Source organism: Giraffa tippelskirchi, chromosome 4 (assembly GCF_054371585.1).
Source record: "Giraffa tippelskirchi isolate mGirTip1 chromosome 4, T2T-mGirTip1v1.2.pri, whole genome shotgun sequence".
Classification (NCBI taxonomy): domain Eukaryota; kingdom Metazoa; phylum Chordata; class Mammalia; order Artiodactyla; family Giraffidae; genus Giraffa; species Giraffa tippelskirchi.
Window position 1 is genome coordinate 180,953,509 of NC_137278.1, and position 26,380 is coordinate 180,979,888.

Genomic DNA, 26,380 nt, shown 5'->3' on the forward strand with positions numbered 1-26,380 from the left:
GGTCGTGAAGATCTTTTTTGTATAGTTCTTTGTGTATTCTTGCCACCTCTTCTTACTATCTTCTGCCTCTGTTAGGTTCATACCATTTCTATCCCTTATTGAGCCCATATTTGCATGAAATGTTCCCTTTGTATCTAATTTTCTTGAAGAGATCTCTACAGTCTTTCCCATTCTATTGTTTTCCTCTGTTTCTTTGCACTGATCACTGAGGAATGCTTTCTTGTCTCTCCTTGCTATTCTTTGGAACTCTGCATTCAAATATATCTTTCCTTTTCTCCTTTGCTTTTCCCTTCCCTTCTTTTCACAGCTATTTGTAAGGCCTCCTCAGACAGCCATTTTGCTTTTTTGCATTTCTTTTTCTTGTAGATGGTCTTGATCCCTGTCTCCCGTACAGTGTCACAAACCTCCGCCATAGTTCATCAGCGCTCTGTGTATCAGATCTAGTCCCTTAAATCTATTTCTCACCTCCATTGTATAACCGCTAGGGATTTGATTTAGGTCATACTTAAATGGTCTAGTGGTTTTCCCTACTTTCTTCAGTTTAAGTCTGAATTTGGCAATAAGGAGTTCATGATCTGAGCCACAGTCAGCTCCCAGTCTTGTTTTTGCTGACTGTATAGAGCTTCTCCATCTTTGGCTGCAAAGAATATAATCAATCTGATTTCGGCATTGACCATCTGGTGATGTCCATGTGTAGAGTCTTCTCTTGTGTTGTTGGAACATGTGTCAGCATAACTCTGATGTACATGATCTCAAACACAGGGCTGTACGGCCTCCACCAAAACCAGAGACAATAAGAATATGTAATGGAATAAACATTTAGAAGGCGCTTCCCTGGTGACTCATGGTAAAAAATCCACCTGCCAATGTAGGAGTCACAGGAGACTCCAGTTCAATCCCTGAGTTGAGAAGATCCCCTGCAGGAGGACCTGGCAAGCCACTCCAGTATTCTTGCCTGGGAGATACCAGAACAGAGGAGACTGGCAGGCTATAGTCCATGGGGTCATAAAAGAGTTGGATGAGACTTAGCAGCTAAACGACAACAACAAAGTATTTAGAAACAATTATTTTTGAGAACTGAGTTTTCAGGATAAAGTTATTGTTCAAACATGTGAGAATATATGCGTGCATACTTTCCCTGGTGGCTCAGATGGTAAAGAATCTGCCTGCAATGCAGGAGACCTGGGTTTGATTCCTGGGTTGGGAAGATCCCCTGGAGAAGGGAACAGCTTACGCACTCCAGTATTCTTTCCTGGAGAATTCCATGGACAGAGGAGCCTTGCAGGCTACAGTCCATGGGGTTGCAACAAGGCAGACAGGACTGAGTGACTTTCACTTTCGCTTTTTCAGTCACTCAGTCATGTCTGACTCTTTGTAGCCCCATGGACCATAGCCCACCAGGCTCCTCTGTCCGTGGGGTTTTACAGGCAAGAATATTGGCGCGGGTTGCCATTTCTTCCTCCAGGGGATCCTCCTGACCAAGGGCTCGAACCCAAGTCTCCTGTGTCTCCCTTGCTGGCAGGTGGATTCTTTAACCACTGAGCCACCCTGGAAACCATAAGAATATATGTTGTTGTTGTTGTTCAGTCACCGAGTTGTGTCCAACTCTGTGTGACCCCATGGACTAGCATGTCAGGCGTCTGTGTCCCTCACCATCTCCCGGAGTTTACCAAAGTTTATGTCCATTGAACTGGTGGTGCCATTCAACCATCTCATCCTCTGATACCCTCTTCTCCTTCTGTCTCAATCTTTCCCAGTATCAGAGTCGTTTCCAGTGAGTCAGTTCTTCACATCAGGTGGCCAAAGTATTGGAGCTTCAGCTTCAGTATCAGTCCTTCCAATGAGTATTCAGGACTGATTCCTTTAAGATTGACTGGTTTGATCTATTTGCAGTCCATGGGACTCTCAAGAATCTTCTCCAACACCACAGTTCAAAAGCATCAATTCTTTGGCACTCATCCTTCTTTATAGTCCAGCTCTCATGCATACATACTCTCATACATATATACACATATATGTATATATATGAAGTATGTATGCTCATACATTCTGCTACTTTAATAACATACTGCTCATATACTCATAATGTTCTCATATATTGAAACTTTAATAATATGGGATATAGAGGAAGAGGTTAGGTAGATAGATTGGTTGCTTTATTGATTTCATACCATCCAAGTGGATTCTAGTCACCACTGTATCATTTAATTCATTCAAACACAGTTACAGGTATACATTGTATCTCAGGTGCTGTGCTGGCCACCTGTGACCCAAAGATGATGATAAGGATGTTCCTGCCAACAAGGAGCTAGCGGTCCACAGGGGTATGTAAACTGCTTGTTTTTTCTTATTTTGATTATTATCTGTTTTTAAAGCAGAATACAGAGCACTCAATATGTAAGAAATATTTGCATAGAAATTTTGCAAGCATTTGAAACAATTTGTTTGGAGTGGATGAGCTAATGCTAAAGAAAGTTGCAATTTGGAGATTGTTGTTCATATAACCAAATCCAATAATTAAGGTTCACTCTTTGGTAGATTCTATAATAATAGGATAGATTAAAAAGAAGCTAATGACTAGAAAAAAACCAAAGCACTGAGATTTGTGTGTGTTACCTACTCATTGTAGTAAATGATAACAAATGAATCACAAGTAGTAACGAGGTACATTGCCTTTTTGCACTTAGAATCTTGACTACTCTTTTTTTTTATTGGTTACTTTAGTGCTAATTGTTATCTTTCATCTTCTCCTTCATTGATTTCTCCAACTGAACAAAGTGTATATTGGGATTAAAAATAGGACTCCTTATTTAGTTAACATTGATGTTTTGGCAAATATACATTTTATTTAAGTAATTTTATTTGTTATAGTTTTAATAGTCTATGCTTACAATAAGCCATGAAGTTTGCTGGGAGTAGTCCTGAAAAAATAAATACAGTAATTAGTACTAAATATAAGTAAGAAATATTATATTCTAATGATACTTTATATATTTCATAAGATTACTGCAGAGGAATGGCATTAGAAAATAAAATAATAAATTTAAGTGAACGTGATACCCAGTAGTTCATACTGATGCCTCACAACCCTATCAACAATATATTTGGGCATATTTAATAAATATATTAATATTCTATTTAGATTAAATATTGTAACTGCTGAGAGTGCAGTTGTGATCATCTAAAAATGTGAGCAAACCAGGAAAGAACATGTCCTTTTTCTTAGCAATATGATTTTAATTTTTAAACGCATTTAATTTCATAAACCATATCTATCATCTTTAGATAGATAAATGTTGTGGCAATTTTTTGAATGAACCTCTTGATTCCCTAAATAAATTATGGATACACTATAAATTTACAAATGAAAGGCCATTTATCAGAGTTATAAATATGAGTGGTTCCTGTGCTGATGCCCATGCAAACTTCAAGTGGTTTAATATCTATCAGCTTTTGTGTATACTTAGTTCAATGAAAGAATATAGATATTGTCACACTTGCATGGTGTCATAACATTGGCAAAGTAGTGAGAATGACATGCAATATTTTTTGAATATCATGGCATTTTCTTGAATTACTGCTGGCAAGAGAACATAAATCAACCTTAATAATGGATATTCCAAAGATGTTTATTAATCTATTCATTTAATCTAAAATACTCACTCTTGGCATTTATAGAGCCAGTTCAAAGCAAGTGGTAAGTGCTGCTAAACCCCAGCAGTTACTTTGAGGGGCTTCACAATTATGTCAGCTAAGTTTGGTTGAAATGGAGATCAAAATGCATGAAAATTTTTTCCTCCTAATCTATGCTATAGATATTTGCTTGACTATAATGTATTTTCTTGTATGTGTGTAATCAGAATTTTGATTTGTTCCATCATTGATGAAACTTACTACATGGCTCTCTACTTGAACCTTCAGTGTTTAAAATCTGTTCCCCTTGTTCCCTCACTGTCTGTCTGTCTCTGTCTGTCTCTGTCTGTCTCTCTTTTTTTCTCTCTCTGTCTCTCTCTCCTGAAAAGTAATCTTGCACTGTGCAAACTTTGACTGAAAAGGACTGGAAAACTGACTGAATTCCTGTGTACCAAAATTAGAACTAGTATATGACACATGATTTTGACAATAGGTAATGAGATTAATGACAGGTAGGATGAACAGAATAAAGAATACAGAGAGGGGAATTTACCTTAGGTAGAAAAGGTCAGAGAAAGCCAGTAACATTTAAGTTGAAGAAGTCAGCTGTGCTAATTTGTGGAGTAAGATGGTATGAATGTGCATGTGTGTGTGTTATTTATTGAAGTATAGAAAATCTATTTTATAAATGTTATCATACTTTCATAATTAAAATAAAGAAACCATTGAATTTCCTAAAAAAATGAAAGAAAATATAGGCACAGAACTAACTTCTGGATTAAAATACTGTAAACAAGACTCATTTTTTTCTCTATCTCTGAGCTTCTACTAATGCAGCCCCAGTCTCTGGCTTCATTTGGGAGCAGGATGGTGGCAGCAGCATAGCTTCAGCTGTAACATCCTCTCAGGCTTCAGATCAAACAGAAAAAAGAGAGACTCTTTCCCAGAAGACCTATCAAAATCTGTTTGTACTAATTCACGTTGGTTAGATTACAGAATAATCCTGTGCGTCTCTGTTGGGCTTCCCTGGTGGCTCACGGGTAAAGAATCTGCTGCCAGTGCAGGAGCTGTGGGTTCAATCCCTGGATTGGGAAGATCCCCTGGAGAAGGAAATGACAACCACTCCAGTATTCTTACTGGGAGAATCCCATGGACAGAGGAGCCTGTTGGGTTACAGTCCATGGGGTTGCAGAGTCAGAAACAACTTAGCCTCTAAACAACAACAGCATCTCTCTTGGAGGAGGAGATAGAGTCTACTTCACCATTTTCCATGAATTAGGCATTAAGGTTGAATTACAGAGAAAAATGGGGTCCTGTTCATAGAAAGAGGGTGCATGGATGCTAGGTAGTCAAACAGAATGATTGGCTGTAGGAAAAATCACAGTGGTGTGTATATTTTACATATAATTCATATAATTACATGAAATTTTACATATAATTCCAAAAACCTGTAGATTTAATAGCAATATATGGACTCCAGGTTAAGATATTCTTAAAGTGACATTGAGTCAATACCTTCTAGAACCAAAGTACCCCTCAAAACCCAACACTGATATCCATAGCCGTATAAGAAAATTTGTTGTTTCTGGCATTTCCTGAATAAAGGAACAAAATTACTCATTTTGTGTATACTCAATCCTTAGCTAATTGTTTAAATGATTTTATCAAGTTAAAAATGGAAAAGAAGTTATATTTCCTTATTAGCTAAAGTGGAAATGTAGTAGATCAGCCTGAAGCTATTTCTTTAGCTATTATTTTGTATAAGGAAAAGAGGAAAAATCTTTTACTCAAGTCAAAAACTTCCTATTGGCAATATTAGGGTTCCATTAGGAAAAAAAAATTTTTTATTGTTTTGGGAGTCTTTGTTTACATGTATCCTAAACCCTTTCAGTACATGGAACTACAGACTGGTTCCAAATAGGAAAAGGAGTACGTCAAGGCTGAATATTGTCACCCTGCTTATTTAACTTATATGCAGAGTATATCATGAGAAACGCTGGGCTGGAGGAAGCACAAGCTGGAATCAAGATTGCCGGGAGAAATATCAATAACCTCAGATATTCAGATGACACCACCCTTATGGAAGAAAGTGAAGAAGAACTAAAGGGCCTCTTGATGAAAGTGAAACAGGAGAGTGAAAAAGTTGGGTTAAAGCTCAACATTCAGAAAACTAAGATCATGGCATCCGGTCCCATCACTTCATGGGAAATAGATGGGGAAACAGTGGAAACAGTGGCTGGCTTTATTTTTCTGGGCTCCAAAATCACTGCTGATGGTGATTGCAGCCATGAAATTAAAAGACGCTTACCCCTTGGGAGAAAGGTTATGACCAATTTAGACAGCATATTAAAAAGCAGAGACGTTACTTTGTCAACAAAGGTCCCTCTAGTCAAGGCTATGGTTTTTCCAGTGGCCATGTATGGATGTGAGAGTAGGACTATAAAGAAGGCTGAGCACCGAAGAATTGATGCTTTTGAACTGTGGTGTTGGAGAAGACTCTTGCGAGTCCCTTGGACTGTAAGGAGATCTAACTAGTGCATCCTAAAGGAGATCAGTCCTGCGTGTTCATTGGAAGGACTGATGTTGAAGCTGAAACTCCAATACTTTAGCCACCTGATGTGAAGAACTGACTCATTTGAAAAGACTCTGATGCTGGGAAAGATTGAGGGCAGGAGGAGACGGGGACGACAGAGGATGAGATGGCTGGATGGCATCACTGACTCAATGGACATGGGTTTGGGTGGACTCCGGGAGTTGGTGGTGGACAGGAGGCCTGGCATGCTGCAGTTCATGGGGTCACAAAGAGTCAGACACGACTGAGTGACTGAACTGAACTGAACTAACTGGCTGAGATAGTCAGTTCAGTTGAAAAATGTTAATCAGGTCTATGAAAGTAATTTGTAAAGGAAATTTTTTTTTGATAATTGACCCCAAATCCTTTTTGAGTTTCTGATTTCTTTTCTTTCTAGTCATATTTTTTAGAACATCTTGGTGAAATGTCAGTTATTTCCTTAAAATTTATTTTATTAGAAAAATCTATAGAAAACTGGTGGAAAATATAGGTAGGTCAGTCATAGGACACAGCAGTACTTTAAAAATGCTTACATAATCATTGTGTATTTTTCATTAATATTGGGAAGAAAACAACTTGTAAGAATGCAGAGACTATAGTGGCAGCCACCCAGATGGGAGACATAATTATGCTTTATTTTTACATAGTTTTCTCAGTGTATTGACAAGAAGAAGGGGTTAGCCTGGGATTTTGAAATTGCTTCACTGAGCACAAGAGTTTTTCTTCTCAAGTGAATCAAAAATAGGAAAGAATTCCGAGATCACCAGATAATTTTAGAGAATAAACATGTTAACTGAAGAAAAGTTCTCTGTCTTCTCTTTTGTCTCTTTACACAAGCAAAACCCTCTGAAGTTTGAACACCCTTCCTCATGAATGGATAAGCTTTTTAACTGAAATCTGCTTATGACTGAAGTGAGTTGTCACTGCTCCTTGTTAAGTTTAATACTCTCAGTCGTGAAGAACTGCATTATATTTTCCCCTACCAATTAATACTAGTGAAATACAGCTGTTTGGGAGGGTGCCCAGTTTTCAGAATATTTCTACAAAGGCCGTAGTGTATCTGCCTTTCCAGATTAGCATGTTATTTTTAAAACCCTTCTCCTGGAAACCTCAGTTTACCATCAGTTCTTATTTCAATTCAGAAGCTTGTAGATCAGTTACCACTCTCTCTCTCTCTGTATGGTTTTTGTTTAGCGTTGCTTTCTAGATTACAACCTATCTACAGAGTGTCAATTATCTGTGAACAGGAGACAGCAGGTAGTTCATTCAATGAAAACTAGTTTATGGATATTCTGGCTATACATTTGTCTCTGTTTTTCAGATTCAGTTTTCATTTTAATCATAGGGAAATTAGTCATTAATAGATTTGGAGAAATGAAGTTGTTTTTTTTTTTTCCTAAAGGAATAAACATTTTTACATTTAATAAAAATGTTGCTCTTCCATTTTGGCTAAAACAAATCAGTGGTTATTTTTAAGGTTCTGAGTTAAGGCAGGAAGAAAATATAACTCCTGTAATCCTTTCTAAAGAGAGAAGATAGAGAAGCAAATTTCTGTAAGAGAAATTCAAATTGTATTTTTCTTATATAATGTCCAATTCACCTGTGTAGGTGTGAAGTTTCAGATATGATTAAATACTTTTACAAATCTGAACAGTCAAAACATTCCATATTATTTATTTGAAGGGCTTTTTAGAGAGAAGGAATGGGTTTTAATTCAAGACCTTAAAGTATAGATTTCTGTAGACTGCTTGTCTGAAGGGGATAAGCTAGGGAGTGAACAGAGGGAGAAAATCTGCATACATATTTGCTTTTCACTTTAGGACTCTTGATTGCTTTCGTCACTGATAGGGATTTTTCTCCAACTAGGAGTGAAAGAGACAAAGCAGGTAATCTACATGCTCTTTCTCGGGTTTTCTCAGAGTGCCTGTAGATGAAAACATGTCAGACAACTGGTCAAATAGGGCCTAAAGTGTTCTCTGTTTATTTGTTGTAATTCCATTCTTTACTGAGAAGGAAATAAAAGAAACCTTGAGGTTGATGACGGACTTGGTTTCTTGCCACATTTCTAGCTCAGTTCATGGACGGCTCTCTACTTCAGAGACGGCTAATATTTTCCAGAGATGTTCCATAGGTCTTCTAAATCATACTACAGACACCTGCTCCTTTATATGGATATGTTATCTGCCTAGGATGAATCAGAGTTTGTTGGTTTTTTTCTTTCTTTCTTTCTTTTTTTTTTTTACTGTGCTTCCTTTCAAAAACCTCATTAATCTCAGTGTACAGAATTTAGGGGGAAAGTCATGTTTTGCTAGTTGACACTGTTTAATGTAAATGATTTATGATTGTTCCTTATGTATACACAATAGGCACTTTATAAATTGGATTGTTCTAGGAGTAACACGATATATAAATGTTATTGCTATAAATTCTGAAGTTGGCTATATATTTTTGTATCATGTAACCAGCTGACTTATAAATGCTGACTATTCCAACCTGCACTTTCTACTCAATATTGTAAGTGGTGACTTAGGTAAGCTTCGCTGAGATATACACAGAGGCACTCAAACTGTGCAAGATCAGGACACCCTGGCATTTCTCCAGCGTGGCTTATGGCTATCTTCTAGGGGTGATGGCAGAAAAAAGGAGTGAGAGGGGAAAGTGAAACTGTATGTAGCAAAAAAAAAGAGGCTAAATTATAACTAATTTTTGCCCAGTAAAATCAAGAACCAAGTGGGAGAGAGAAGGGGAAAAAGCAGAGCAAATAGGAGAAAAGAATTAGTAAAACTAACTCAGAAAATTTAGGTAGACATCATTTCACAGGTAAGTTTTTCATTATTTAGATAATATTAGGTAAAGATAAAGGTAAGAGTAGAATAGAAACTATTTGTATGTGTATACTTTTGTAACAGTATATTTATATGATGTGGTGGTGCTAAGTGTAAGTGGTAAAGAACCTGCCTTCCAATGCAGAAGACATAAGAGACATCAGTTTGATCCCTGGGTCGGGAAGATCTCCTGGAGGAGGGCATGCAACCCACTCCAGTAGTTTTGCCTGTAGAATCCCATGGACAGAGGAGCCTTGCTGGCTACAGTCCATAGGGTTGTACAAGGTTGGACATGACTGAAGTGACTTGGCACAATAGAATTAATAGTATTTAATTACATTTTTTTGCATTTATGTGAGGAATGGAGTTTTGCAAATCGTCTGGTTTTACTGGTGGAGCAGGACATTTTATTATGTGTATAATGCTGTTATATTAATAGCCCTTATTTTTTCACCTTGATAACTTGCTGTGATTTTCTGAGATCCTAAAGAATTTGAAAAATGTCTCTGAATAATTGGTCATATTAGATCCAAGTAATTGCTAAGTACCAAAGTCATCTAAAATGCTGAGTTAGAAGGAAAGAGTAACACTCGTATAACTGACCAGCCAGATTCACGGCAATTTTCTCTTACTCCTGGTTATTAACGCTACCTGATCACACAGTCCGGGCATCAGAGCTGATTTGAATTGTTTTATGCCCTCATTTGTGTAAAGAACTGGGCTGTGAAGAATTCTATTGTGTTGATAATGTCTATTCTGACAGTGATTTTATAGTCCATTTCATAGGCTGTTTTGGCTGATTCCCTTTCCACATGCCCTCGTAAGTATTAATGTCTACACAATTGATCTGGTTACCCATAAAGTCAGTCCAAATCAGCTGTTACAGTAGCTGAAAATATTGATACAAGAGTAGTAATTTTAAAACCTAGAGGTTCCTCTCCTGCCCAAAAGGACTCAGTCTCATCAGGCAATCCCCAAGTGAAAAGATTTTGAGACTTGAAACCACTGTGTATGTGTGTGTGTGTGTGATTTGTAATAACAAACATGATTTATTTGGTTGTTATGGAGAAGGAAATGTCCTAATATCTTCCTCTCTAATCTCTGTAATATACTTTGAATTATCATACTTTCTGGAGCTATCCTGGTGCATGCATGGAAAGAATATACCTATGCACGTATCTCTATATTTGTAGGCACTATAGTCAAAACAACTTATTTGCCTAGCTGGCTTAGCTGCGAAGCTGACTTACCCTTACCCACCCACTAGCAAAGTCCCTGGGGAAATAGGGCAGAAAGGTCAGATAGAAGCAGTAAAGCCAATGATCTTTTACGAAAAAAATTCTTTTAAGAAGTTCTTGGTGCCACCGTTCACCTTCTGGAAGGGAGAGCATTTCATCCCCTGCCCATCCCTACGTCATCAGCGGTAGTCTTGAACTCATTGTAGAAGAAAGCTTGTGTCTCTGTGCTGCTGCAGTATACTCAGGTAAGCCAGATTGAAACCCCAAAGAGACTGCTGTACAGACTAGTCTAGGGGATGATGCTATTGCTGATAGAAGGCTTTATAAACCTCAGTTAACTTATCCTGTAGACGTTCACCACCAATGAAAAGTCTGCATTTTCTTACAGGAGCTTAAATTTAAATGCAAGTTTTCCTGATTTAAATATGCACGCACAAATGTAAAATCAGAAAAACTCCATCACTTTTTATAAGTTGCAGAATGTTATAATAACTATCATTTACTGAGAACTTTTCGTTTTGCCAGATTTTGTTCTTGATCTTTGCATGTAGTATCTAATTTAAGCTTCCTAAGTACCTCGTGAAGTAGGTACTCGTATACTCATTTTTCAGCTGAGGGAATTGAGAGAAATTGAGTAATTTACTATGACTCAACAGCTTGTAAGAGGTGGTGCCAATTTTTAAACCCAGGTGGAGTAACCCCACGGCTGAAGCACGTACTCTACTAGGTTTATTTGTAGGCAGTATGCAGTGCTTTGTGCATGAAAAGCATGCAAGGTGACCATCATTATTAGGAAATAAAATGTGAATGTTTTTCCTTGTACTCATGGTCACTAGGTATCTCTCTCAGACACTGTCGTGACCCATGGCAAACCTTATTTGAGACAGCTGCTCAAACCGAGGATAATACTGTATGGCCAAAAAAAGAGGGAGGAATGTATTGATTAATGTGAGGATCTGCCCCAAAGACCTTGCTTTCACTGTTACCACCGTAAACTGGGAGCTAATGAACCATAGATGTTAGCATGTCATCAGTGTCTTGCAGTTTTGTCATCCTGGGTAGCCACCATCAAGAAGGACAAAGTGCCCTCTATGAATATGTATTTAGTACTAGATACGGCAATTTATTCTTTTGAAGAGCACTTTATCATTTTGGTTTTGATAAATAGGCAAGCAATAATCAGTAGTTAGGAGTTTCAGGCTAAAATGGATGCCATTATTAATGATTTAACAACTTTGCCTGTGAATTCCACGTGTGCCCCCGGGACTGGACCATGATACCCAGCGCTACGTATATTCAGCTTTTAGAAAAGCTCTTGTGCTACGAAACCTTTGGTTGTCAGAACGACACTAGTCACTAATTTCCAAAGTCTGAATATGTAAAATAAAGTCATCTCACAAAAAACCTAGGAGACTGCATAGGTCAGAACATTTGTTTAAACTAATATAGAATTAGCTTTTTCAGTTCCAGCTCCCTCTTTCCTATCTATATTTGCCTTGCTAATAAGAACTTACTTATTCCTGTTCAGTTACGTTATGTCATAATACTTTTTCATTTTGGATTTTTTTCTTTATGATTTGAGTAGACATTCCTAGTTACATAGAGAGCTTCTATGATGATAATAAAACATAAAGGCTGTTCAGTAAATAAGGATGATGACAATAGGGAAATTTAACCCAAACTGGCAAAATAGCACAAGATTCTGTTACATTTTGAAATCTGGTCTTTACAGATATTTTTCTCTGCCTGAAACATGCGTGCCAGTTCTATTTATATAAGGGAATAGTGACATCCTGTGTGTGCTAGACTAATTGCCTCTGTAATTAACCTATTTCAGAAAGAAGTTACCTAGAAATAAAATATCATTGAGGACTGAAAGAAACAATTTTATTTTAAAGCAAACCTCTAACTTTACCAAAAGATGTGGACAAAACAAAAAGATTCTGTCTTACTCCTCTTATTTTTTTCAACATCCTCTTTCTTCTTTTTTTCTCTTCCTTCTTTTTCTTGTCCCTGCAATTCTACTAGTCCTCTCCATTTTTCACTCCCCTGCTTTCCTTTTTCATATTATATGGTATAAAGATCTAGTGTTATTATGAGTAAATATTTTGAAAATAAAATTGAGGAAAGATGTAAGTGTGGTAAAAGAGATAGTCTCTTTGTTTCAATGCCTTTAAAATGTCTTTTTTGGTCAAGGGTAGGATATGTATAGAATCATTTTGGTGTTTTAGAGACTGAGGACAAAAATTTTAGCCTTTTTTAATCCCTTGATCAAATATATGAATTAAATTTAGAAAAGGGTTTTGGAGTATGACAAGACTCTTAAAACCAGAAGAAATTACTGGAAGGCAATATATTATAATAGAAAGAGTGCATTTTGGGGGAATCAGAATTATTCATATCTCACCCCAGATGTATGGCTAAAGAAGAACAAGAAGAGTAATTTTCCCCAAAGTACTCTTTCCAACATTTTAAAGGGTAATACATTAATATGTTGCCAAGACATTTAAGAAAACAAGACAAGAGGTACATAGGAAAAATTAGTTAAAAAATCCTATTGCATATGTCCTAACTTACCCATGAAACCTGTGCAAGACCCAGTTCTCAGTGCTTCCCCCCACCAGCCTCACACATAATTCGCCACCTTATAATCACAATGGCATTTTTGAATCAGACATTTAAGACTTTTTCATGAGATGGAAAATGCTGTAATTTGTATTTTTCAAGTCAGGTAACTAAGTTTGAATTTTGCATGTGATACTAACTCGAAAGAGCTAAGTTATGACCACTACTGAAAAGAATTTTCTTGTGAAATATTTGTGAGTTTTAAGCCAAAATAAATACAATCACTGCATTATATAATGAGTGCTGAGCAAAGAATAGAAATGATTTGGAGTTTCAGAGCAGGGTGGACTTGGATTCCTCAACTTTCAGTGTAATCTTTCTGTGCCTCAGTTTCTTTATCTGTGATGTGGGGATAAAATTCCTCTTTCATAAAGTAATTGTGGGGCTTTAGTGAAGAAATATTCATGTAGCACCATGTGTTGTGCTTATAAATAAATGCTTAATGAATAGTAGCTAATATTTCAGGTAACTTTTGATAAAGCAAAATGATTTGTATACCAAATAGTTTATTGTAAAAGAATTTAATCTCATCTGGCAAGTCTATTCTGCAAGTGGATTTTCTGAATGACTTATCTTTACATTTTTTCTAATCTTTACTATAGTAATGTTTCACTTCTGTGGATAATTTATACTAGCAATAACTGGATTACAATTCTTGGAAGATGGTGCAAGGGTATTTTTGAAAGTATTGTTTCTTGGGAAAAATAGGAAGCAGAGAGGAGAAAGAAGCATGGCGGAGAGATTTCCTCACCTCTGTGATTAGTCCTGTAATCACTGATGGTGGTCATATTGCAAAAGAGGGGCCTTGTAAGTAAAAGGAAACCCTCAGCTCTACAAAAATTGTCATTTGGTCATGGTTGTTTTGGCAATTGTGCTAGTTAAATATGGTATCTGTGATCTTTGGAGTGTCCAGCAATTTTACACAAGTCTTCTGTCTTATTGGTGATCTTCAATAAGATAGGGAATTAATATCAATCATAAATTCAGAAAATCTTCCTCAAAAGATTCAGATTCATTCACTACTTATTATCACAGGATGATTCACTTACCCATTCAACAGCTATTTATTGGGAACACGTTATATGCAGCCTGTTGGGTTCTTGAAAATACATTCATGAACAGACTAGACAAAGCACAAGGCCTCACAGATTTTATGGCCTAACAGACAACATACATAACAACAACAGCAGCAAAAACACAAGGAATTACATTAAAATATGTGAGTCTTGTAGAGGAAATTTTTTGATCTTTTAGTGAGACTGTGTTGTGAATTTCTCAGTGTGGGTGGTGGGGGTGGGGTTGCTGTCTTCATTCTTTGAATTTCCATCACATTTCCAGTTGGAAATAGTTTCCACCTGTGTTCTACTTACTTATAAGTGTGGCATCTCTTCTAGACTGCAAGTACCTTAGGAACCAGACAGGAGATGTAGGAGTGTCCTCAGCATCTTTCAGAGAATATACACTTGAGCAATGCATAGAGTAGGTACTGGATAAATGCAGTTAAAAGAATGAAGCAAAGAAAAAGTCTTAGAAGTTAACTTCTATTATTCTTTTTGTTTCAAATTCTTGAATATTTCACCTTGAAATTTCTTCTTCATGTTAATGGTGGTGAAAAGAGATAAATAACCAATTGAAAGTCATTTTCTCTCCTTTAATGCCTCCCTCTTAGCTACTGTTCTCTCAAAATTTAAGCTACAGCAGCCACCTCTGGAAGAAGTTAATTGTTAACTTGTATGGTTTTCAAAGTTTGCTGAACAGAAAAATCTAATTGCCACATGCAAATAATAATGGCAGAAGCTTCTATTATTTGTGGTTGGGCATGTATTGGGGATGTCAGAAACCTGATCAACCTTTTTTCTATCACTGGACCTGGCAAGAGAATTAGTGTTAAATCAGTGTTAGGTTAATGAGTATATAGTTTTAAAAAGTTAAAACTCTTGGTTTATTCTGAGAAAGAAACCTTTAACCAGGTTCAGGATTCATTTGCCCTTGCTTACGTGAAAGCACTCTAAAAAATAAAACTGAACCCTGACAAGCTTTTTAAAAGTAGGAAGATAATCAGCCCCTTACAGAGATCCAACCCATAGCTTAAGAAAATTCACTATTAAAAATGATAAAGGAAAGGATTTCGGCAAAAGACGGAAGCTCTTGCATATTCTTCTGGAAGGAAGGGAGCTTCACTGAGATTGAGAGACCTGCAAGCTGGGGTGTAATTTAGTAAGCTGACAGGAGGAGTGAAGTATCTCCTCAATATCTGTGTTTGGCAGGAGAGATGAATGCATACATCAGGAAACAATGTTTAAGTGTTTTATTTCCTTATTTCAGCCTGTCAAACTGTCAGTATAGTTAATGGCCACCAAGAGAGAAAGAGAGAGAGAGGGAGGAGGAGGAACAGAGAGAGACAAAGGTACTATGGAATCTGAAGAGAAAGAAGCCAGGAAAGCATTTGCATGTTTCTGTGGCGTAGTGGTCAGTCAGACGAAAATAGCTCACCGTATTCATCTCTCTACTAAAGCCAGATGTGCCAGGCCCTACCTACTGTCCCCACGCCCTTTTCATGTGGTTCTCCAAGTCCTATGTAACTGCTTCACCTAACTTTGATTGTTATGACTCCTTTCACCAAAGTCTAGGATGATTATCAATACCTAAGGGATTGTTTTCTGTTATACTGGTCGTCATTGTTGAATTTTGCTCAGTTTTCCAAGTTATTGTCATTTGTATTGTTTATACAATCTGGTATTCATGAATGTTCATTCTTGCCTATAAAATATCCCTTTTTTATACTTTTGAGTGTTTTATAATCCTCAAAGAATAAATTGGACCTGATTTAGACCTACTGTATCTGTATTAAAAAAAAAACACACACAAAACCCAAACACTTAAAGTAAAATACCAAAATTAGACATTTACTCTTAGGAGTATTGAACTATTTTAAGCTTCTAGAAGAGTCTTAATACAGCCTAGGGATTATTATTTTATAAAAGGGAGATATTTATATTGGATCATGTTTTGTACTGGAAATAAGTAATTTTTCCACAGAAATGAAGAAGCCTCTTATCATTCACACGTACCTCAAAATGAATTTAAAATCTTGGTGTTCACTCCAGTGATGAATACTTTTCATAATGAACACTTTTAGTTGCCTTACTAAATTGGAAGCATTTATTTAGGGGAAAAAAGCAATTTGTTTTTTAAATGTCAGTTTAAAAATCTTATAAAATGGCCTAAGGAAAGCTGGTGTGTGCATGTGTGCGAAGTTGCTTCATTCGTGTCCTACTCTTTGTGACCCCATGAACTATAGCCCACCCGGTTCCTCTGTTCATGGGATTTTCCTGGCAAGAACAATGGAGTGAGTTGCCATGCCCTCTTCCAGGAGGGATCTTCATGACTCAGAGATTGAACTGGTGTCTCCGTGTCTCCTGCATTGGCAGGTGAGTTCTTTATCACTAGCGACACCTGAGAAGCCCCAAGGAGAGCTGGTATGGGATACCCGGTGTGTTTATGGAGTACTGAATCTGGTCAATCATCGTCACTTAGAAGGCATTTAAAAATACAGATCCTTAGGTCACTCCAGGTTGACTGGAAAGGCTCAGGACTGGGGGCCAAGCATGCGTGTGTACAAGATTCTTCCCCTGCTCCCAACCCCCACCCCCCTGGTGATGTGGGCTGTCAGCCAGGCTAGGAGCCACACTGTCCCTTTCAGAGGAAGAAAGCTTCTCTGGTTCTCACTAGACTTCCGGCAGCTTTCTAACATTATCATTCACTCACTGAGTAAATTGCAAGCTTTGAGGGACCACGTTTTTCGACTGTATACTGTTTATTAATATATGGTCTTTTCCAGCTTTAAAGTCCTGTAACTTCATTACATGAATGAAGTTTTTAAAATTTTTAAGCTTAAAAACCAAGTTAAAATAACAGACACAGAGTTATTAGTTTTTATATTAAAGTTAATAGAAGTAAGCAAACAATACTTTTCCTCGATGGCTCAGCAGTCAAGAATCTGCCTGCAATGCAGGAGCTTCAGGAGACGCAGGTTCAATACCTGGGTTGGGAAGATCCCCTGGAGGAAGAAATGGCAACCCACTTCAGGATTCTTGCCTGAATAACCCCATGGGCAGAGGAACCTGGTGGGCTACAGTCTATGGTATTGCAAAGAGTCGGACACAACTGGGTGACTAAGCACATATACTCACAAGCAAACAATAAGACAAAGTCAGAGATTCTCCTCTCTCACCCTGAGTTTGATTTATGTGTTTTTGATTAGGCCTTTCTTTCATGATATCAGTCATGAAAATGAAAAAAAATTCCCCTCTGTCCTTTAGACCTTCAAATGCAAAACTGAACTCTTCTTCATCCACCCAAACTTGATTCTTCATTGATGCTCCCATCTTAACAAATGACACCACCCACATCTTGCTGTGTTAGCCAGAAACGAAGAGTCACCCTCCCTCTTACTTACTTTGGATACCCTAGGTTAATTTTATCTCTAATTGTTCATCCATCAGCTTCTTGTTATTAATATGTCCACCACCATCCATCCTGGGCCAAGACTGCAATAACCTCCCAGTTGAGAATCTTCCTTCACCATTCTTGCCACCTTGTGTTCAGTCAGTACTCGGTACCCGCAAAGAGGTTAAAAATGCAGATACAGTTGTAAGTCTTCCCTAATGCAGACACATCAATGGCTTTCCATTGTGCTTAGGATAAAGACCACAATTTTACACTGGCCTGCAAGGCTCTGTATGATCTATTCTATCCTTCTCTTCCTTACTTTCTGCACTCTCAACAGAATGGCCATCCTTCATTTTCATACCCATGGTGCTCTCCCTTCTCATCTTTGGGTCATCGAGTTTCTTTTTCTATCTGTTTATGAAGCCCTTCACTTCCAACTCATATTTTTCAGATCAGCTAAAATGACATTTGCTGAGGAGTGTATTTTCTGATGTTCCAGATATGATCAATCTGTCTGTTATATGCTTGTATAGAATAATTAATTTACTTTGGATATCCTAAATGTTTTCCCAGAACATTTTTCACAGTTTATAATTGATATTAATACAATGGTTTGGCTAATTTTATTTTAATCTGTAAGACTGTAGACTTGATAAGAGTAAGGACCTTGACTATTTTGTTCACCACTGATTTCCTAACTTGCTGAACAGTGTGTAGCAGGTAGTAGGTTCTTAAGAAATGTTTGCTGTGTAAAAGAATAAATGAGTCCACAGAAGAAAAGCATTCACTTATGCAGGAGCACTTATCCTGTTCCCATATACTCTCTTTCCTGTTCTACAGGTATGTGTAGAGCATTATCATTTTTCTTACAATGTTCCTTTCCACAGCAAGGCATGATAATCTCTCAGCCTGCCACCATATCTCACTCTCTGTTCCAGCAATATCTCAAGGCCTGGCTTCAACCCTTTTCTGTGTTCCCCTGAGATCAAAGAGGGTGCTAGTGGTAAAAATCCCCTTACCAATGCAGGAAACATAAGAGATTCTGGTTCAGTCCCTGAGTCGGGAAGATAACCCTGGAGGAGGGCATGGCAACCCACTCCAGGATTCTTGCCTGGAGAATCCCATGGACAGAGGAGCCTGTTAGACTACAGTCCATAGAGTTGCAAAGGGTCAGACATGACTAAAGTGACTTAGCATGCATGAGGTCAAAGAGGAGGGTAAAAGCAGTTGCTTTAGGTGTTGCTGCATTCTTGAGATGAAGTCTAAAATTGTGCATAGCATGGTGCGAGAAATACAGGCAGAGAAGAAGCCCCTCCAGTTTCTTTACTGAAAATGAAGACTCCATTTTCTGAGCTCCTCTGTTTATTCAAGTAAAGCTCCACAGAGGATACATGAATCTCTGATTTGATGTGGTGAATCAGACTGTCAGATTCCTGTCTTGAAACATATAACCTGTCCACCCAGGTTATTGGAGGACAGCTGTTGGAGAAGATTTAAGACCTGGAGTTCAGTTAAGGCAGGGTATTTATTATTGTCTGCTTTTCAAGGATAACATATTCTCTATAAAATGTGATTGGAGAAAGTGGAGCCCCTGCCATGTACCTCATATGTTAGAGAGTTCTCCCTCACCCGTATGACTAAAATCAGTAAAGTAGAGCCTTGATTCTTTTTTAGGATTTTCCCTCACATCTAGTCAGCACCAAGCCATCAATACTGGGATATTTGTTCTAAAGAGAAAGCTCATGGCAATGTTCCACGTCCTGAACAGGAACTAGTTATTATGGCTCCACCAGAGCTCAGTCTGTTTTTCACATTTATTTTTAGAGAATTAAGGTTTGATTCTGTTTCAGTATATATTTTTCATCATATAACTAATATATATTATTTTTCCAGAATTTTTGAGAGTAAGTTGGAGAGAACTTATTCTAATTATTGAGAGGAAGTATTAACAACATAAGTAGGATAGTTAGAATTTACTGTCCCAAGAACGCATGCCAATTTACTGCAGTCCTAGGTGAACACAATCTCAGTGATGCTACTAGGGAAAATCATGAAGGAACAAAAGGTGAGACTTCTTAGCTTTAAGATGATTAAACAGTTTCATTCAACAGGCGACTCTTTTTCCGTAAGCCAAAAGCTTTCTCTTTCACAGTAGCTTCAGAATCTTTTTGCAAAGTTGAAAGAGCTGTAATTTTAATGTAACTGTTATATTCAAGACATTAATGACCCAAATCACCGAAAATAACCATGGTAACAGGTGAGAAATCAAAGATAGTTAATTTAATTGCCACAGAAAGAAAATAAGTGCAAATAATCTATAATTCTTCATTCCCAATATGTACATGTTATTTTCTTACTGCATTAATTACCCAGTAGTTAGACAGAAATTATCTACTTGTTGCTCTGTAACTCCCCATTGCATTCATGTAATGGTTTTCCCTCTAATAACTAATCATTATAATTTCTTACCTCAGCAGTTTAGGCTGCTTCTAACTGGGTAACATGTTCATTCAGTTGACATTAGCAATTTTTAATAACAATAAAAATGATACTTTAAGTATAGTGGAAAGAAATTAAGCAGTTCTTTCAACCTAGTTACCAAAAGGCCACTCTTATTCAGTGCTTCTATATAAACTGCTAACGATCTGGGACTACTTCTTAGACAGAAAGACTTCAAAATTTCTCTCAATCTCTTAACTCTTTTCTAGGAGTTGCTGGAATATTCCCACACAGAACCCCGCTCAGAAGAGTGGACAATTTGTGGAATCCTAGCCAGGGGCATACTTAGAATCACTGCCAAGGATATTAACTCTTAGGTGGTATGTTGTTATGTGGTAAATCTTTTGCTTGACCTGGGGATACAATGGTAATTAAAACAAGATTAGAGATACAGATTATAAAGCAGGAAATCATGACTTAATGAGCAAGTTTATAAATTTTTAGATTTCATTTCGTTCATACCCTATGAAAGATATAATAGATGATGTTTAAATTTCATGACTCTGTGCAAGGATCCTCTAATTGAACAATGTAGGGGATAATCAGTTGTATAATAAAAAATAATATCTACAGTTTCTTGAATGCCTTCCATTTCCCAGATATGGTCATTTAATATTCACACAAATATATAGCCCAACTCCATAAGTGAGTTCTTTTATCTTCATTTTTGCATGAGGAAATTAGGGTTAAGTAGTTAACTAAAGGTTGTCTGAGTAAGTGAGTGAAAGAGTAGACCCCTGTCCAGATGTGACTTAACTAAGTTCTAAGGCTTCTGCAGAAAAAAAAAAAAAATTGAGAACCATTTCAGCTCTGCATTCAAAGCTACTGCTCACTGAACAGAATATTCAATTTTAATTGACTCTACTTCCTATTTTAATGATAGACTATACCAGAAACATTTCAGAAAGAATCTATCACATCTTTTAGATCAACATCTTAATCTTCTTTGGCAATTATATCTCAAAAACTGTCTCAGTAGGAAATTTAAAACATGAATAAATGAAAAAAAGTAGATATATGCTAGAAAGGAAGTTTGGAGTCATCTCACATTCATTAAGAAGACTACTATAAAAAAACCCAGAAAATAATGTGTCAGAGAAGCTGTAGAAAAATTAGAATGTTTGTGGGGATGTAAAATGGTGTAGTTGCTATGAAAAATGGAATGGCAGTTTCTCAAAAATTAAACATATGATTTATCATATGACCTAACAATTCCACTTCTGTGTATATATCCAAAAGATCTGAAAGTGAGGTTTCATAGAGATAATTATACACCCATGTTTATAATAGTATTAAGCACAACAGCCAAGAGATAGAAGCAACTTAAGTATCCATTGATAGATTAATAGATAAACAAAACCTGGTATATGTAATATAATGAATTATTATCAGCTTTATAAAGGAAGGAAGTTTTGACATATGCCACAACATGGATGATTCTTGAGGCCATTATGCAAAGTGAAATAAATCATTAACCAAAAGACAGACACTACAGGATTTCACTTATGTGAGATACTTCGGGTAGTTAAAAACATAGAGACAGAAAGTAGAATGGTAGTTTCCAGGAGCTAGGGCGCAGAAGGAAGGGTGCTTGTTTAATGGGCATAGAGTTTTAGTTTTGCATGATGCAAAGGATTCTGGAGATGACAGGTGCAATATTGTGAACATATCTAACACTGCTGAGCTGCCGTCTGAAAAATGGTTAAAGTGCTGAATTTTATGTTATGTATGTACTTCACTACATTAACCATTAAAAAGAAGAAATTATGGAGGATTAGTTGACAAAGAAGAGATGGGCTTGATAAAGGACAGAAATGGTATGGACCTAACAGAAGCAGAAGATATTAAGAGGAGGTGGCAAGAATACACAGAAGAACTGTACAAAAAAGATCTTCACAACCCAGATAACCACAACGATGTGATCACTCACCTAGAGCCAGACATCCTGGAATGTGAAGTCAAGTGGGCCTTAGAAAGCATCACTACAAACAAAGCTAGTGAAGATGATGAAATTCCAGTTGAGCTATTTCAAATCCTGAAAGATGATGCTGTGAAAGTGCTGCACTCGATATGCCAGCAAATCTGGAAAACTCAGCAGTGGCCACAGGACTGGAAAAGGTCAATTTTCATTCCAATCCCAAAGAAAGGCAATGCCAAAGAATGCTCAAACTACCGCATAATTGCACTCATCTCACATGCTAGTAAAGTAATGCTCAAAATTCTCCAAGCCAGGCTTCAGCAATACGTGAACCGTGAAATTCCAGATGTTCAAGCTGGTTTTAGAAAAGGCAGAGGAACCAGAGATCAAATTGCCAACATCCGCTGGATCATCGAAAAAGCAAGAGAGTTCCAGAAAAACATCTATTTCTGCTTTATTGACTACACCAAAGCCTTTGACTGTGTGGATCACAATAAACTGTGGAAAATTCTGAGAGCGATGGGAATACCAGACTATCTGATCTGTCTCTTGAGAAACCTGTATGCAGGTCAGGAAGCAACAGTTAGAACTGGACATGGAACAACAGACTGGTTCCAAATAGGAAAAGGAGTACGTCAAGGCTGTATATTGTCACCCTGCTTATTTAACGTATATGCAGAGTACATCATGAGAAACGCTGGGCTGAAAGAAGCATAAGCTGGAATCAAGATTGCTGGGAGAAATATCAATAACCTCAGATATGCAGATGACACCACCCTTATGGCAGAAAGTGAAGAAGAACTAAATAGCCTTTTGATGAAAGTGAAAGAGGAGAGTGAAAAAGTTGGCTTAAAGCCCAACGTTCAGAAAACTAAGATCATGGCATCTGGTCCCATCACTTCATGGGAAATAGATGGGGAAACAGTGGAAACAGTGTCAGACTTTATTTTTGGGGGCTCCAAAATCGCTGCTGATGGTGATTGCAGCCATGAAATTAAAAGACGCTTACTCCTTGGAAGGAAGGTTATGACCGACCTAGATAGCATATTTAAAAGCAGAGACATTACTTTGCCAACAAAGATCCATCTAGTCAAGGCTGTGGTTTTTCCAGTAGTCATGTATGTATGTGAGAGTTGGATGATAAAGAAAGCTGAGCGCCGCAGAATTGATGCTTTTGAACTGTGGTGTTGGAGAAAACTCTCGAGAGTCCCTTGGACTGCAAGGAAATCCACCCAGTCCATCCTAAAGGAGATGAGTCCTGGGTGTTCATTGGAAGGACTGATGTTGAAGCTGAAACTCCAATACTTTGGCCACCTCATGCGAAGGGTTGACTCATTGGAAAAGACCCTAATACTGGGAAGGATTGGGGCGGGAGGAGAAGAGGATGAGATGGTTGGATGGCATCACTAACTCGATGGACATGGGTTTGGGTAAGCTCTGAGAGTTGGTGATGGTTAGGGAGGCCTGGCATGCTGCGATTCATGGGGTCTCAAAGAGTTGGACACGACTGAGTGACTGAACTGAACTGAAATGAGGTGACAAAGAAGACCTGGGCCCAGGCAAGGACCTTATTTGCTAAGTTGTTCAACAAAGACGTGTGTGAGATGTGAACAATGCCATGGAGCCAGTCCTGCCGAAAGCCATGGAGAGAGCTCTCCAGGCAGAGGGATTTGCACATATAAATCCCTGGGTTGAAGAAGAGCTGTGTTGAATGAAAAGGAAGTCAATGTGACAGCAACACTGTAGCAGGTGATATACTTGGGGCTGGTCATAGAAGAAACAGTGGACATAGAAAGATTTTTGGGCTGTTTTTTTATTGTTATGCTTTAGCTTCATTTGAAAGGAGATCACAAACTTTATGTATTTATTTATTTGGCTCTACTGGGTCTTAGTTGTGGCACGCAGGATCTTTGATATTCTTCATTGCAGCACGTGGAATCTTTAGTTGTGGCATGTGGAGTCCCTGCCCAGAGATAGAACCCAGGCCCCCTGCATTGGGAGCTCGAAGTCTTAACCATTGGAACACCAGGGAAGTCCCTATCACAAACTTTAGAGTACTCATTTTGTTTTAAAAATATTAATTGGCATACCTATTAGTGTCATTAGCATCACCAATTCAATAGATATGAGTTTGAGGAAACTCCCAGAGATAGTGAAGGACAGGGAAGCCTGGCATGTAGCAGTCCATGGGGTCACAAAGAGTTGTACATGGCTTAGCAACTGAACAACAACAACAAAATTAGTGTCATGATTCAAGGATCTCTTATTGCACAATTTTTAAAAAAATTATCAGAAGTAGTGTGTTAATTTGGTGAGATTTCATGTTTATTTATCAGCTGTATTATTTGTAGAACGACTGCAACCTGAAAGAATTTCCCTTTGTATCTGTCTACCTTGGTAAATACTAGTGAGCCCTTACATAAAACAGTGCATACATTTTATACTTGAAACTACTTCTAAGTGTCTCTGGAAGTTTTCTGCGGCCAGATCAGTTCATCTGTCCTCACCACAGGGATTTGAGAAACTCCGGAGTCCCTAGTTTAAGCAATTATTATTGCTAACTTTGCTGAAAATTGTCTAGCACTGCAATTAGCAGTGTCAATTCATGACAAATAGTTTAATACTGTAGTCACTTCCTACAAGTTTTAACATACAGAATTTAAAAGTTAATCAAAATGGTAGCTGTCATCATTTAAATACATTTTCTTAAGGGAAAGCAGAAGTTGCTAAAATTAAAACACGTTCTATTGTTAAATACCCCTTATACATTGATTTTCATTGAAGGAAAAAGCCATTAGTTAAAGTGTTAATAATCCTAAAAATTATGTTTATATGCTTTAGTAGATTAATACATTTATACTATATTCTACAACATATATATTTTTTCTATTTCAAATGAGTCCTACTTTGAATTATTATTCTCTATTCTTCAGAGTTCAGAATGGCAAAGCAGTACTGAAAGATCTCATCTGACCTTTCTCACCCAGTTCTCACCTGATTTTGTCTCAGATTATCAATAATGTGGAAAATTCTGGGAAAATTAAGCCAGTTTCACCGATGATGTTCATTCCTCCACATTTCAGTAGAGAGACCTGAATCTGGGAGACTGGACCTATGACTTTGTAGAAAAGCAGAAATAGATGCGTAACAGGATGAGATGTACATTGAAACTTCAAGTTGATGAAATGTAGCTGTTTTTGGACCAAACGCTGAGATAGGGCTGTATGAGTGGTTCATGGAGCTAAATAAAAAGAATACCTTCCTGGTCTGCCTTGTTTACACTAAAGGTGCAATACTGGAGCAGAAGGAATAGGTAGGCTTAAGGAGCAGCAGAACAACTGTGCAACTAATGGGAATAAACTCCATATCAAGCTGGTAGAACCTGAGGGTTATACATCCTCCTTCACGGCAGTTTTAGTCATGTCTTTATTCATTCATATTTATTATTTTATTATTCATATGCAATTTAACAATAAGTATTTCAAGAGAGATAATGAGGATGAAAATCTTTAATATTTTAAAGTACTTTGAGGTCACAGAATAAGTGGTTAAGTCCAATAATCGTTATCAATAATTCTTTTAGAATTATCAACATTAGGTTTGCACTTTTTCATTTGCAGTGTCAATATTATAGTTTTATTATTGAAACTACTTCTGGTAATAATTCATATAATCAATAACAGGTAAAGGGTTGTAAAGCCCATGACCCTGTTCTCAATGAGATTTTTAATAGTTTGGAAGATCCAATTGAAATGTGAAACAGTAGAACGAGGAAGTACTCTTTGGCTGGCTGTGCGGAGGGAAAGCAGCTGAGAAAAGGGGGTTAGTGGCTGGAGTCCCTGGAGGGGGTTCAGGCACTAGAAATTGAGCTGGGCCTTGGAGTCTGTGTGGTCAGATGTAAGTGCTGAGGATTTGGTCCTTTGAAGTGTTAGAAAGAAAGTGAAAGATCTGTGAACATTTAGTATTTATAACTTGTCTGAATGTTGCATTCTTTCCTACAATATAACTGTGTTCATGCTAAAATAAAATGTTTGTATTCTATTCCGATTATTTCACTTTGTTTTCCTAGTCTGATACACCAGGAAGTTATGGCCCATCTCACCCATAGTATTCTCTTACGCCATCCCAGCTCCACACACCCTCAGTGGTCTGACACTCCAGTTGGAGAAGCATGGCTGTATAGAATCACAGTGCATTTAAACAGAAGAGCCTTTACTTGGCCATTAGCATGTTATCAGACTGAGAAAATAGGAATATCTTGAGTCATTAAAAGACTCTCTTACCATATGGTATGTGTACACATTCTTTTGTACAAGTTTGACGGGCTTTCTAAGCAGCCTAGGTTTCCTCTTTATATGGTAAAACTGGGGCCCGGATGGTTTCATTTGCTGATAAGAGTACCTTTCAATACTATGCTGTATGATTGGGTACAAAATCAACATCCTCCCAAGTTTTGCTTTTTAAAGTACAAGCCTTTGTTTTGTGTTTCCGCCTGAAGGCTTTTTGACCTTTGTCAAAAATATTTCTGTTATTCTGAGCACACTGGTGTGCTCTAAAAAAAGACCACCCAAGCACATCCCTTTCAGTTGGCCAATTCCACTTAAGATGAGAAGCACAG

At 37.5% G+C, this 26,380-nt stretch overlaps 1 protein-coding gene across 26 annotated transcripts in view; it reads left to right on the top strand.

Moving 5' to 3' along the window:
- Positions 1-26,380, top strand: part of SOX5 (SRY-box transcription factor 5) — a 1,114,103-nt gene that overhangs the window by 198,925 nt on the left and 888,798 nt on the right. For 20 of the 26 annotated variants that reach the window (XM_081482956.1, XM_081482931.1, XM_081482958.1 and 17 more), the window contains one exon: positions 2,248-2,324. The gene's annotated coding sequence lies outside the window, so the exon portion shown is untranslated. Of the gene's footprint in view, positions 1-2,247; positions 2,325-10,295; positions 10,514-26,380 lie in introns of those variants that run through there. The other 6 variants (XM_081482964.1, XM_081482962.1, XM_081482961.1 and 3 more) reach the window with 4 other exon arrangements.